The 14,009-nt window shown below is 45.3% G+C and overlaps 1 protein-coding gene across 4 annotated transcripts in view; it reads left to right on the forward strand.

Moving 5' to 3' along the window:
• Positions 1-2,017: 2,017 nt before the first annotated feature.
• Positions 2,018-14,009, forward strand: part of RNF19A (ring finger protein 19A, RBR E3 ubiquitin protein ligase) — a 110,552-nt gene continuing 98,560 nt past the window's right edge. For 2 of the 4 annotated variants that reach the window (XM_074986864.1, XM_074986861.1), the window contains exons 1-2: positions 2,241-2,776; positions 7,632-7,789. The gene's annotated coding sequence lies outside the window, so the exon portion shown is untranslated. Of the gene's footprint in view, positions 2,124-2,240; positions 2,867-7,631; positions 7,790-14,009 lie in introns of those variants that run through there. The other 2 variants (XM_074986863.1, XM_074986862.1) reach the window with 2 other exon arrangements.

Consider the following 14,009-nt stretch of genomic DNA (forward strand, 5'->3'; position numbering starts at 1 on the left):
TTGACAGCTATGCTCCTTGGATACAAAATGGCACTTTCAACAATAAGCATACAGCTCATCTGTGCAGGAAACAGAGCTTTCTCTGGGGCCAGTTCCAGACTAATGAATTCCCCCAGGATCTAAGAGCTATCGTAAACGTCATTACTTTCTTTTCCAAAAGCAAGGTGCATTTCTTTGACCTTGCCGTCTCTAATGTGTTTATTTAAAACCAACCAACCAACCCAAGAGCTACTGATTCTCCTATCCCCAAACAAACAAATGCTAAAACCAATACCCTACAAAAACAAGACAGTCCACCGCACGTGCTTCTCTCCTTGGCAAGAGAAGAGAACAAACAACATGTGACAGTTGTATAGTTGCATTGCTTAATGCACTTGGATACTACTGTGATGAGGACAGCACATAAATCTATGCAGAACAGAGTATGTCCAACTGCACTGTTTAAGGGCAGTCATGGAGGAAAGGTCGAATCAAAGAACAATTCTGGAAAAGAGGAATACACAGAGTAAAGATGGGGTAGAGAAAAGCAGGAGGAGTGTCAAAGCAAAGATAATGTGAATTATATAGGAAGAGATTTTTATCCTTCTCTCTATATAAAAATTTCCCCCACCAGGGGTAACAGAATGATGTCATTATGCAAATGTGCCTGTCTGCCGCCTGGGGTGATTCTGTAGGTGGTTCCAGTCGGGTGGTCAGGGAGCTGGGGTGGAACTGGGCTGCCTCTGGCTGTGGGTGAGAGTAGGAGCTGGGAGTAGTCATCTCTACCAAGCTGTGGAGGGGAGGGAAGGTGCCACTCAGAGCCAAGCTCCAGCTGCCCCCAGACCAGGCAACAGGAAGTGGCTCCCTTTCCAATGGTGGCAGCCGGAGCGTGGTTCTGAATGACACTGTCCCTCTCCACAGGGCTGGCCACAAAGGTCCCTGACTCCCCCCACCACCACACAGAAAGACAGGGGCTCCTCATGGGCCCTTGATCCCCCAGGAAGGCCGGTGCTGGCTGTGCAGTTCCCTAATCCCCTTGGGGAAGAGAGCATACTGGAGCTGTGTTGCTCCGCTTCTCCTGCTGGTGCTGGTGAGTGTGTGTGTTGAGGGGAGAGTGTAGCGAGCAGGGGGCACAACCCCTGAGTATTGCTGAATAAGTAGAGGGATATGATAGCACAGGAGTGGAGATCCAGGGTGGCAAACAAAGGAAAATAAGTGAGTTTTGAGGCCAGGTTTTCAAGAAAGCGAGCCTACACGACGGAGGTTGTAATTCCAGACACTGGGAGCATCATGAATGAAGGCATGATGGTCAGTATGAGAAGAGATGAATGGAGCAATAAGACAAGGGCAATGGGCAACCTGCATAATGTAATGGGTGGATAGGAGATGAAACACAGGTAGATGAAGTGCCAGAGCCTTGAAAGTGAAGGCTAAGGGTTTGAACATTGTCTGAAAAAAGTCTGGGTATTAGTTAAGATACTTGAGTGATGTGATGTGGTAGAAGAGGCAGACGACTACTTGGGTGTCCAAAATGTTGGAATCTGAGGGGCCAGAGATTACGATAAACCAAGTGATCTCAATCAGGGTTTTGAAAATGAGTGGGAAGGGGCAGCTTTTAAATGTTGCAAGAATATGAAATAATTGCTGCGAGTGTGCCACTGATTGCAGAACTGTGCAAGAAGGAACAAGACTTTTTTGAATTCTTTTGAAAGGTTATTTTTGAAGCAACAATAGAAGGGACAGAAATGAAGAAAAAGACTACATTTTGTAGCATGTAGTTGCTGCTAATCAGCACCCAACAATGTTGCCCTACAGAAATGCTCCAATAGTTCAGTCTTCTCACTGCATTTTTACATTTTAATGGGTATGAAGTCCACAGAATAGTAAATAATTACTTTGTGGTGGTGCTGCTGCCGGCAAAACTGTGAAATCCCTGCACACTAGTGCAGTAAGTCAGTTTCATGCTTGGATAAATTAACATTAACTTTGCCCTAAATGCCCGCAAATAAATTAAACTGCTCCATTTCCGCCTTTGTTTTCAGTTACAGGCTGGGTGGCCAAAATATGGAGATCTACAAAGCAGCTCTGGGCTGCTTGGCTGGAAATGGGGCATCACCCGCTGGCAGCTGGAATCTCCGAAATGGGTGAGCACTTTCTTGGCGGGAGTTTGTCTAGTGTGACCAACTGCTATTGCCAAGTGCTGCTGGGTCACCAGGTCGCCTCCACGCAGCAGCGATCTCTTCCAAGGGACAAGTCGGGCTTCTTGCTCCCAAAGCCGCGTGGGGCGCCCAGCGCAGCGACCTGGACGAAGGCAAGCGCAGGTCTGAGGCTCCCCTCAAGGCAGGGAGCCGCCACTCTTGGGGCTCTGCCCAGTGCTTGGTGTTTCCTCTCAGGCCCTGCTGTGGTCAACAGCTGCGCGTGGCTCTAGGCCGACTGCTGGGGAGGACGGAAGCTAAAACCGGGTCCCCCAAAGCCAAACCTACGGACCCTCCCAGCCGTCTCTTGCCCGCTGGGCCGACTCGACTCCCGGCCGCCTGCGGAGCGGCAAGAGGCCTGTGCGGCGCCTGAGGGGCGGGAGGCGGCGAGACCAGCCAGGCGGCAGGACGAGCGGCCCCGCGCGCGGGGGTGGCGGCTCAGAAACCAACCGGCCGGGCCCGGCGCAGCTCGGCTCGCCTCGGCCCGCCCAGGGCCCGGCAGCGCCGCCTCCTGCTCCCGCGCCCGCCCCGCCCGCCTCGCACAGACGCTGGCAGCACGGGGCCGGGCCCGGCCGGGCGCAGCGGCTGCGGCGGAGTGCAAGGTACCGGGGTGGGCCTGGCGCGGCGGCGGGGGCCCTGCTGCGCGGACAGGGCCCGGCCCGGCCCGGCGGGGAGGCGCTGGCAGCGGGCAGGTGCGGGCGGAGCCGCGGTGCGGAGCGCCTGGGGCCGGCCGCGGGGAGCGGGAGGCCGGGCAGGTAGCGCACCCCGGGCCCGGCGGGGATCCCCGCTGGTTCGGGCGCCGGCCGCGGAGTTGCCGCTTGGCAGCCGGAGTCGGCGGCGGCGCCTCGCATTGCTGGCGGGTGAAGTCATCGGGTCCATTGTCTTCCGTCAGCTCCCGGCCGGGCCGCCGGCGGGGAGCCCGGCCCCTCCCGCACCGCACGCAGCCGGGAGCCGGGCCAGGGCCGAGCGAGGGGCGCCGCCGCCCTCGACCCGCACCGCTGGGGCTGGGGCTGGGGCGGGGCTGGGGCTGGGGCTGGGGCGGGGCCGGGCTCCCCACCGGGCTCGGGGCCTGGGAGTGGCCGTTACCACCTCAGCCCCACTGAGCCCCGGCGGAGTGAGGCTGTACCCCCCTTCCCCCCGCTGCCAGGGGTGTGGAGCAGAGCCCGAGCCTCGACGTAGCTCCGCGGCGGCGCGCGGGGGAGAGACACTAGTGCCCCCTCTCCTAGCGGCGGGTGGACGGGGGGGAGCCCAGCTCCGGGGGCTGCTGCCAACACGAGTAACGGGGGACCTACTCAGGGGCTTGGTGGCTGCAGGCGGGGGGCTGCACGGGCGGGAGCGGCTGGGGTAAGTGCAGGCTGCGAAGAGGCAGGCAGGGAGGGTGTGGCTGGGCTGGGACGGGAGAGCCACAAACACCATTAACTAATGAGGGAGCCTCCCCCCCATGTCTGTGGGGTGTGGGGGGGGATCCCTGGGTCTCCAAGGGCATAAGGGCAGCTCGGCTTCGGAGCGTCTCCTGTGGCTGTAAGTCGGCCCTCAGAGGAGAAGTAGACGGTTAGTTAGTGTCTGCAGGGGAAGGAGACGCGTTTGTATTTTGGAGGCTTCTTAATGCAGTGGGATTCTTTGCACATGGGGGGCACAACAGCTCTCCTGGCTGTCACTGTTTTAGCTGGCGTTGGTTTTGGCTAGTGCTTCACCTCAGCTTTTCCTCAAAACGGCACCTTCATCGCCAAGGTCAAAATTGTGAAAAGGGCAAAGCGTATTTTAGGAGTGGGGAATTGCAGGTCTGAATGCTCCAGATGGGTCTAATCAGAACCTTAGACCAAAACAAAAAGCAGTCAAGTAGCACTTTAAAGACTCACAAAATAGTTTTAGGTGAGCTGTCATAGGACAGACCCACTTCCCACGAAAGCTCACCTAATAAACTATTTTGCTGGTCTTTAAAGTGCTACTTGACTGCTTTTTGTTTTGATAGTGTATAGACTAGCACAGCTTCCTTTCTGTTCCTACAGAACCTTAGATGTTTTTCCATTTTATTTCCATGGATATTTTTCCTGCCCCATCCACCTCTAAATAAAACTTCCAAAACTTTATTGCCAGTGAAAGGCTGGACTTCAGTATCTGATTAATGTGCTTTCCCCTTCCTCCTCTGCAAAGGAAGGTTTCCAGGTCAGTGTTATGATTGAGAATGACATGTTCTAAATAACGTTTTTCAAGAGATCTCTTTGTTAACTGGACCAAATCTTAAGGCTCCAAACAGGAGCAAAATATGAAATGGACATGGCAAAACATGGCATTTTAGTTGCAGAGAGTCATAGAATCCTAGGGCTGGAAGGGATCTTAGGAGGTCATCTAGGATCAACCCCAAGTAAATCATTCCAGTCAGGACTTGGTCAAGCCCAGACTTAAAAACGTCTAGGGATGGAGATTCCACCAGCTCTCTAGGTAAAGCGTTCCAGTGCTTCACCACCCTTCTGGTGAAATAGTTTCTCCTCATATCCAATCTACATCTCTCCCTCTGTAACTTCCGACCCTTGCTCCTTGTTCTGCCAGCCATACTGAAAACAGGCTCTCTCCATCCTCTTTGGAAACCCCCTTCAGGAAGTTAAAGGCTGCTATGAAATTGCCTCTCACTCTTCTCATACGCAGACTAAATAAGACCAAGTCCCTCAGCCTCTCTTCATAGGTCATGTGTTGCAGCCCCTTAATCATTTTCATTGCCCTCTGCTGAACCCACTCCAATGCATCCACATCCTTTCTATACTGGGGGGGACCAGAACTGGATTCAGTCTTCCAAATGAGGCCTCACCAGTGCTGAGTAGATCTGCTGCAAAGGCTTCTTCTGATTCACCCCAATATGCCATTCACCTTCTTGGCTACGAGGACACACGGTTCACTTGTTTCCAGCTTCTCATCCACTGTAATCCCAAGGTCCTTTTCTGCTGTACTGCTGCTTAGCCAGTTGGCCCCCAGCCTGTAACAGTGCTTGGAATTGTTCCATGCCAAGTGCAGGACTCTGTACTTCTCCTTGTTGAACCTCATCAGATTTCTTTTCTTCCAATCCTCCAATTTTTCTCCTAAGTTGCTCTGGACCTTAACCCTATCTTCCAACATATCTGCCTGTCCCCCTAGCTCAGTGTCATCTGCAGATTTGATGAGTGTGCTATCCATCCCCTCCTCCAGGTCATTAATAAACATGTTGAAAAATACTGGCCCTAGAACTGATCCTTGGGGCACCCCACTTGAAACTGACTGCTAACAAGACATTGAACCTTTGATCACTCCCCATTGGGCCCAACCATCTAGCCAGCTTTCTGTCCCTCTTACAGTCCATGTATCCAGTCCATACTTTCTTAGCTTATGGGCAAGAATGTTGTGGGAGACTGTAAAAAGCTGTGCTAAAGTCAAGTTATGTCGCATCAATTGGCTTTCCCATGTCCACAGAGCCAGTTACCTCATCATAGAAGCTAGTCAGATTGGTCAGCCACAATTTGCCCTTGATGAATCCATGTTGACCACTCCTGAACACTTTTCCCTCTTCCAAGTACTTCAAAATGGATTCCTTGAAGATCCACTCCATGATATTTCTGGGGACTGAGGTAAGGCTGATTGGTCTCTAGTTCCCTGGGTTGTCTTACTTTCTTTTTTTTAAAGATGGGCACTGCATTTGTCTTTTTCCATTTGTAGTACCTGGAGGTACTGAGACCTCATCTGGGGTGAGTGAAGTCTCTGCTCTGCAGCTTCAGCTGAGAGCCAGTTGGCCTTTAGCTCATGTGGTAGAGTTCAGGGCATTAGACCCTCTGCTTGCAGGTTCTATTCTTGGTGCTGGCAACCCAGGTCTGTTGGTGTTACACAATCATCTGGGACCTCTCCCAGTCTCCATGAGCTTTCAGAGATAATAGCCAAAAGCTCTGCAATGGTGTCTGCCAATTTCCTCAATACCCTTGGATGCATTAAATCCAGGCTCATGGATTTGTGTGTGTCCAGTTCTTCTAAATAGCTCCTAATCTGTTCTTTTCCCCACCAAGGGCTGCCACCTGCTTCCCATACTGCATTGCCTAGTGCCATAGTCTGGAGCTGACCTTGTCTGTGAAGACAGGCAAAAAAAAAAAAGCATTGAATACTTAAGTTCAGCCTTTCCCATTTCATACAAGGTTACCTCTCTCATCAAGTAACAGCCCCACACCCTCCCTGATAACCCTCTTACTGTTAACATGCCTGTAGAAACCCTGAAGTGTTTTGCTAAGTTTTACTACTTTTGAACTGTGAAGTTGTGTTTAAAGCTGTTTAGGCAGCTCAATGAAAGTATAAATGTTAAAAATCAGGAAAACATGCAGGCTTTTTGTTTTCCATATGCCCTGAAAATTAGTACTGTTTTGCATTTTATTCAGATTCGAAAATGAAAATAAACCATTTGGTTTCACTTTCTCTTGTCCTGGCAATAATGTTACTTGGTCTTTGTGACAACAATTGTACAAAAAAAGGCTTATGTTTAAAAATACGTTTGTCTTGAAATTAAAAAAAAATGGCAAACATTTCTAATGTTTTGTCAAATTTTTATTTTTGAACAAATATTAAGATAGAAAGTAGTTGGTGCTTTAAATGACCTGATGTCTAGTGCCTGGCACTGTGCATTTCCTGCCATTTTTAGCTTTGCAGAAATGATTAGTTTGATCATTCTAAAAAATGTGAACTGAAATTTTTTAACATAACTGTGTCTTATATACACAAAATGGGAGAACTTATATGGAAGAGTTGTCAGAATTCTTAAATATCTATTTAATGGTGACAGCAGTGGATCAGGAGGTAGGAAGTTATTTGGCAGCTGTAAATATGTACCTTTATGACACGTCTGTCTTATCACCCTTATTTGTCCAGTAAGTGGGTTGCTCTTCCATACATCTTACGGTCCATCAGCTCCCTCCTCTGTCACCCCCCCCACCCTAAAAGTGTTGTGGTGCCCACCACAATGCTTTTGTTTGCTGGACATTTTCATCCTTTCTTAGGATTAATCCTTTCTTAGTATTAAAAGTCCTGTTTTGAAGCTAGTGACAAGGAGCTGTGGGCTTTCAAGTGCAACAACTCATTTTTTGCACCCATATTTTCTTATGCCCGCGCATTGTCTCTTTTACGTAATTAGTTTGTGCTAGCCCTCGGTCAAAGGTGCAGGAATCGTTCTCTAACTTTCATCCTGAATTCTAATGCAGTATGCTATTGATGACCCACCAGATTCTGGAGAAGAAATTTTCATAGTTAAAACAGGAACTTAGCTGCACAGGGACTTGCATTCTAAAGTGTTTGGTCTGGCTCCTGGTCTGTAAGAAGAGTCAAGATTCAAACCGATTCTTCTTTATGGCTAATAAAAGGTCTTCAGAGGAAGAATTCTAATGTTCATGTTTATTTCTGTTTACTCATCAACGTGCTAATTTCTATTGTTCTTTCTCTCCGCATTTATTCCAGCTGTTAAGTTTCCAGTTTCACTTCTGCATTAGCTGATGGGAGATGTGTAAATGTGGATGAGCAAATGCACATACGCAACTTCAAGATAAGAATGGTGTTGTGTGCTGTGTTGCTAAGGACACTTGACTTGCACATAGAGGTGAACTTCCATCAAGAAGGTAACAAGATGCTTTAGGCTTTATTGTTTTTTTGGTAACTTGTGATACATGTTTTTATTTTCTTACTTGGAGGCTACTGTAGAATATACATTTTTCAGTGTCTAATTAGTGTCAGAAGATGACCTTTTCTCCCCTCTTATATCAAAGTGTTTCTTTGACTAATTAGTTTTATATGCAGTTTGTCTTCTTGAATGAGGATGTTCTCAAGAAAAAGCAATTTCTCCTTTATAGTGTGTTTCATTTATAGATTTCCATTAGTCTGTGCCCTACAACAGACTAAAAATACAAACATGGAAAAAATTCACTAGCCATATAACTGTTAATCAGCAAATACAAATAAATGATCCCAGCTAGAATCCTCCAAACTGAAGACCACTGGTAAAAAGAATACAGTTGGGATCCCCCCATAGCCACTAAACTCAGCACTTTCCTTATCTGAAGGGAAGGGTTAGCAACATTATTAGCATGTAAGGAAATTCTGGTGTTCTGAAAAATTGTCAGTGAAAACAGCTAACTTTGGAACATTTTTTGAGCAGGCAGATATTTTCATTAACTTCCGGTAGCAATGTATTACATGTGCAGGTTCTGTGGGAACACATTGGTGTTTATTTTGTCATCAGATCACTTCTAAATTCCAATTTCTGTGACCAGCACCATTATGCATGGCAGCAGCCAATTTAAATGCATAGTTATTGTGGGCTGTGGGGGGGCAGGATGTCAGTCTTTCTTCAGCAGTTTTCGCCTCTCTTGTTGTTTCACTTGTATTTTTGGCAGTTCTTGTGCATTACCTGTGTCAGTTTTTACTTTCAAATTGATGCGTCTTTTAGTGAAGCACCACTCTTTCTGGCTCACAAAATGAAAAGAAAGAAGACTTCCAAAGAGAGCCACGAGTACATTGTGTATAAGTAGTATGTTGCAGGCTGTACAGGCTCTTTAGTGTCATTTACACTCAGGCTGCTGTTCAGAGGAACCCCATTAGTCTCCTCCTGAGCCCACTGCCTGCATAAACCACATGTTCCTCAGCTGAGGTATTGGATGGATAGAAATTCCACCTAGATCCTTTGCAGCATCAGGTGGATAAGAGGTAGAAGAGGCATGGTGTGATTTCATGGCTGAGTGAAGCTTTGTGAGCAACTGAGGTGGAACATTCCCTCTAATCCCTTTACTTGGCTTTCACAGAAGTTGCGGTAAGTTTCTAAGGAAGTCACAAACTCCACCTTTAGCTGAAGGGTTTGTTCTGGGACTTAAAAAGGGTAAAATGCGGTCTAGTCCCTTTCAAAGAAGCAAAAAGTTTACAGTGACCCTCCTTCTAACATACAAGCTATAAGGATTCCTCTGAAAGGATTGCCCGCTGCATGGCTATTATTCTTGTTAGACAAGTAGCTGCACACAGCCCTCTACAAATTTTAAAATAGCTGCAAAAGGGTTTATTCTGAAGAATGAATATCCATACTAATTCTCCTGATGTAAACATTCTAGCCAAAAACCTGCTTAAGACTTGCATGTAGTATGGCTGACAGGAATTCTAGTAATCAAATGTAAGCAGGTACTTCTTAGTGTTTTACAGCACACTGTCTCTGGAGGTCAGTGCATCCTGAAAGTGTTACCCGTGCACTCTAGAACACCTTTACTCTTCTGTGGGCTCAAGGTGTAACTTGGTTAATTTAGGCACATACACCCCCACTCCACCATCCTTTCTCATTTCCTAGGGCTCCGGGTAAAAGGCATCTACCCTTACCCTATTTCTAAGGCTCAGGGCATAATCTTCTGTGGGCTTGCAGGGCCTTTTAGCAGAGATAGAGGCTTTATTTGCTAATATTTTTAACTTCTATTTATTAACAGTTAGCAAAACAGAATGCACACATTAAGCATACAATGCTCATCACTCCCAAGAAGGTGGATGAAGTTTTCCTGGTGATCAGTCACAATCAGTGTATTGAGCTTTGGCAGTTCTGATCTTGGGCGTTGGTTCCAAAAAGCTTCCTTTTGGACCCGTTTATTTACTTGAATTTGAGTCCTGCTAAGCTATACCTTAACTAATCATCTTAAATTGAAGTACAAAAAAACAGTATTTTTTCACTAACCTGAGCCCATTACAAAACAATTCTGCATTCAGTCATACCTACCACCTTCATTGATTTAAATCTTGCAAAATTAGTTATGCAAGAGACGGGGGGGAAAAATCAGACAGAAACCACATACATGAATAATAGAGAAGTAGGGACTGTAAAGGAAAAACAATAAAGTGCAGATTTCACATTCAAAACATTGATATGTGATTCCATGCCAGAAACAATGCAATGAAACATAGTTTTCTTTGAACATCTTAAAACTTTTTTCCTTAATCTGGCGATGACAGGTACTACTGGGACAGGAGGGCCTTTTTAACAGCCCGATATTTCATTGTTTTGATGTAACTTAGATGGATTATGAGTGATTTTTTTTTGGCTCCTTGGCTCATGGCGACTGTTGTCCTAATGTGGGTGGTGGAAAAAGGCTTCAGACTTAAGAAAACATGCACTCAGAAAGAAAATTGAAGGGTGCCCATCAGAATTATGAGCTGGTTGCAGCTGTACTTATCATAGCTAACTGTTCTTTTATTTTTCTGGGTAGTTCTTTCATGGTCATACACTTAATTTTATCCAAACAATCTAGAAAATACTCTCTAAAACTCCTACTGTTTTTTAATATATTAAATATCATAGCCCTGGACTCTCTAAAGTTGCCAACCAGTGTTATGGCCATGTCACATGTATTCCAGATTTTTTTTAGCACATAGCGTGTGGGAAAGATGTTGCTTTTCTTTTAAACTAAAGCTCACTGTTCTTCCCTTTAGTAGTCCTGTGTATTTTGTAGAGGAACTAGACTATGCCCACAAGGCTGTTGTGAGGGGAAAAGCTTTTCGTCCCTACCGCATCATTGCAGAATAAAAACTGTTTCAACCAGAGAACTTTGAAGAATTTGATCCTGAAATGGAATCCAGGCTAACATTCAGTGGAATTCTCTCATTTTTTCCCTTTTCACTAATCATCAATATCACTCATATTTAAAAGAAAAAAAATCCTAAAACGTGAGGTGTCAGTTTTATTAGTGGATTAGTTGATTGGATAAGAGCAGATCGTCTATTTTGATGGAGCATGGGCAAAAAGTATTTCAGATCAGTGATGCCTTCTAGTTTTGAAGAAAGTGTACTTTACAGAATTTGACTCTTTCTTAAACAGGAAAAACTTCCTTAAAAAGTGCCAAGGTTCCAAGACATCTGCACAGGCATGTTCCTCTTTCCATACAAGCAGTTCCTGCCTCTATTAAAATGCTCCATTTGAGGTTCACAGCCATTATAATTCATCTTACAAGTTGTTTCTCTGAAAATTAAAGACTAATGTTTTGGAGTATCATTACAGCACCAGCATTACCATGGTAGCATGGTATAAGTATACCAGCATGGTATACCAATAGTATTTTTGTTTATTCTTACCCCCCTCCTTACAGACTCATCAGTCTTCTGAACCTTAACCACAATCATAATGACAGTAGTAACACTTCAAAAAGGGCAGATGTTGGTGTGGTCCTATCTAGCCGCTTTACTCATCTAGTTCCCTTTCTGTGAAGGAAAAGATGAAGAAGACAGAACTTTCCGTGTACTTCAGTTAATTAACTTAATGGTGAGCAGGAAAAGGAATGAGAGAGAAGGCTCACTAATGCTAATGAAATAAATCCTTTTCTGGAGACTGATAAGCCATCAAAGTAGAAAAATGTTTTCCCTCGATGAAGAAGGTGGACTAAACTGATCCATTCAAATCAGATAATCTTGGTCCTCAACTATACCAGACCCCTAGAGCTTCAAGTTACCTGTTCAGACCTGAGGATTTGGTACTATTTTCTGTCCAGACTTCAAATGTGGAACTCTTCCTGTCAGTAAGATCGCTTCCTAGAGTCCCTCTCATTCAGTGATAAATTTATCAGAGAACAGACAGATGTGTTGAGTCTTCTCAGTTATTTGATCAAAGATACGTTGCAACAGAAACCAGAAGGCTGTTTGGAAATCCATGTAGGCACCGGGATGACCTAGGCTCTTCACTTCATCAGCATCCTCTAGGTACATACAGTAATATGGGTTGTGCCGTCTTCCAAACACATAACACCACAGGGGTATCTGACTTTATGAACAGACAGTAACCCCCCCCGCCCCCCGTTTAACTGTCCTGTGCATCCTAGGTTAGGAGAATAGAGAGAGGAACAGTGCAAAGCTAACAACTGGTGTTTCTTCCTCCATTCTCTATCATTCTGAATTAAATGTCGACATCTGAACTGATACTACATGTGCTCACTGGAGGCCAAGAATCTCTTTTACAGACTTCCTACCTCACTGGGTTTTCATCTTGCCATCTTTGTCTTTTTCTCCATTTCATAACCCAGGCTTACATTTTTTTGTGTGGTGGACTTCTAGTCACAACTCTCATCTGCATTGGTAGTAGGGAGTCACAGAAGAAGGAAGCTTTCTGCCTGTTCTGTGATCTGACACCACTGCAGACAGCCAACCAGAGTAAGAGTACCAGAAAGCCTCCCCTGCTCAAAGGAGGAATACAGAATGTTTCCACTATTAACAATTAAGTGACTGACCATTCCAGGATAAAGTAGACCATGAATTAACTAAATCGTTTTCAGCTATGGAGCACTCAACAGGGACAAAGAAAAGGATGCATGCTGCCTTGCAAGAATGCAAAATATCTTCACTGGGACAGTTTGTGGTTTGCCTGGAAGAAAGAACAAAAACTCTCTTGTTTTCAACACTTGTTTAGGCAGATCATAGAAAAAAGCTGTACCATTGCAGATAAGTTTCTCCTATATTGCCAGTTCAAGGTATTGGGTACTATTTGGTTTTAAAAAAATAGGATAAGAACATTCAAATTATGGTTTCCACAGTACTTGTTTTGTTTTCACTACCTGCAGTATGACTACTGTACTTTTTAAGCTTATGTTTTTTGTTTTCTGAAGACTCGCAAGGAAGGCCATGCAATAATACTGCCATACATTTTTAAAACCCTGATGAAGTTATTTTTAATATGTGTGACTACTGTTGCGGGGGGCTTACTGTGCCTTAAAGTAGTGCCAAGATACAGGGATAATTAAGCAGTAAACTGCAGCAATCTCTATTCTATAGGCCATAGTCTCTTTTGGCAAAACTTCTTTGACTTCGTTGAAGTTATGCTTTATGAGCCGTATTCAGCTATTGATTTATGCCTTTGGTTTGTGCTGCCAACCACCAGAGCTGTGCATCAGTAGTAAAGAAATGCATGCTTTGACATGTCTTAGCATTACTGAAGTATGTCAAAAATATAGTAGAAAGTTTTGTTCATTAAATGGTGGTGTGTTTGGGGATTGGAAGGAAAATAACTTCATTATGCTTTTAAAAAAAAACAAATTCAGAGAGAAAAAGCTGGAACTCTAAAGGGAGCAGGACTGAGGGGCTCCTGTTTTCAATCCAGTAGACAATATGGCAGTGGAAGTTAAAGGAAGTCTAAGTAGACTGAGATATTCAGTCTTAAGAAGACTGAGATATACACTGCACTGCACTCATGCAGATAGTCTGTTTCACGTCAATGAGGTGACCAAGATATGTGATGTTAAACTTGTTCCTAGGTGTACACTTCTCTTGATCAAAATTTGTCTTAGACAAGGAAGCTCGGAGAGACAGTGATTGGAAGATAGTGTTTTGAGTGACTTCTGGTTATGTACATTTAATTTGCCGGTGATGTTAGGTCTCAGTGTTGCATTCATTAGTTGTTGGTACATCCTTTTCAAATCATCAGCTCGGCCAAATTCACTAATCAGTATGGCTTCGAACAATAATTCTTCGTTGAGCAATTGCACATGTCCATGCCACGGTAGGTGTGTGCATGCCTTTGGCACAATTGTCAGATACCCTTTTCCCTCAGAAGTACTTGTCAGGGTGGCTTCATTCTCCCCCAGCACCGTGCATCAGTGCCTGCCGGTATTAGAGGGCAGGGCTGCCATAGTCCACTCAGTTCCTTCTGACTGCCAGTGATGGTTGTTGAAGTGCTTCCAGACTTGCTGTCACAAGTTCATTTCCTTCACTCTTTGTCTATGGTATTTTTCTTACTTAGTAGCTAAACAGGGGTTTTACCTAATTTTATTTTAGGTTTGGGAGCCATGCATCTCTCTCCGACGTCCAAATCCTGCTAGTTATATGCTAGACTGA

The sequence above is a fragment of the Carettochelys insculpta genome, chromosome 2 (assembly GCF_033958435.1).
Source record: "Carettochelys insculpta isolate YL-2023 chromosome 2, ASM3395843v1, whole genome shotgun sequence".
NCBI lineage: Eukaryota > Metazoa > Chordata > Testudines > Carettochelyidae > Carettochelys > Carettochelys insculpta.